The following is a 1,517-nucleotide window of genomic DNA, read 5'->3' on the forward strand; positions in this document are numbered from 1 at the left end:
ACGTGATACGTTATACGTTATACGTTATAGGTTATACGTTATACGTTATACGTTATACGTTATACGTTATACGTTATACGTTATACGTCATACGTTATACGTTATACGTTATACGTTATACGTTATTCTTTATGCGTAATACGTTATACGATATACGTTATACGTTATACGGTATACGATATACGTTATGCGTTATACGTTTTACGTTATACGTTATACGTTATACGTTATACGTTATTCTTTATGCGTTATACGTTATACGATATACGTTATACGTTATACGTTATACGTTATACGTTATACGTTATACGTCATAGGTTATACGTTATACGTTATTCTTTATGCGTTATACGTTATACGATATACGTTATACTTTATACGTTATACGTTATACGTTATACGTTATACGTCATTGGTTATACGTTATACGTTATACGTTATACGTTATACGTTTTACGTTATACGTTATTCGTTATACGTTATACGTTATACGTTATACGTTATACGTTATACGTTATACGTTATACGATATACGTTATACGTTATACGTTATACGTTATACGTTATACGTTATACGTTATTCTTTATGCGTTATACGTTATACGATATACGTTATACGTTATACGTTATACGTTATACGATATGCGTTATACGTTATACGTTATACGTTATACGTTATACGTTATACGTTATACGTTATACGTTATACGTCATTGGTTATACGTTATACGTTATACGTTATACGTTATACGTCATTGGTTATACGTTATACGTTATACGTTATACGTTATACGTTTTACGTTATACGTTATTCGTTATACGTTATACGTTATACGTTATACGTTATACGTTATACGTTATACGTTATACGTTATACGTTATACGTTATACGTTATACGTTATACGTTATACGTTATACGTTATACGTTATACGTTATTCTTTATGCGTTATACGTTATACGATATACGTTATACGTTATACGTTATACGTTATACGTTATACGTCATAGGTTATACGTTATACGTTATTCTTTATGCGTTATACGTTATACGATATACGTTATACTTTATACGTTATACGTTATACGTTATACGTTATACGTCATTGGTTATACGTTATACGTTATACGTTATACGTTATACGTTTTACGTTATACGTTATTCGTTACACGTTATACGTTATACGTTATTCTTTATGCGTTATACGTTATACGATATACGTTATACGTTATACGTTATACGTTATACGATATACGTTATACGTTATACGTTATACGTTATACGTTATACGTTATACGTTATACGTTATACGTTATACGTCATTGGTTATACGTTATACGTTATACGTTATACGTTATACGTTTTACGTTATACGTTATTCGTTATACGTTATACGTTATACGTTATACGTTATACGTTATACGTTATACGTTATACGTTATACGTTATACGTTATACGTTATACGTTATACGTTATACGTTATACGTTATACGTTATACGTTATACGTTATACGTT

This window comes from Ptiloglossa arizonensis, unplaced genomic scaffold (assembly GCF_051014685.1).
Source record: "Ptiloglossa arizonensis isolate GNS036 unplaced genomic scaffold, iyPtiAriz1_principal scaffold0508, whole genome shotgun sequence".
Classification (NCBI taxonomy): domain Eukaryota; kingdom Metazoa; phylum Arthropoda; class Insecta; order Hymenoptera; family Colletidae; genus Ptiloglossa; species Ptiloglossa arizonensis.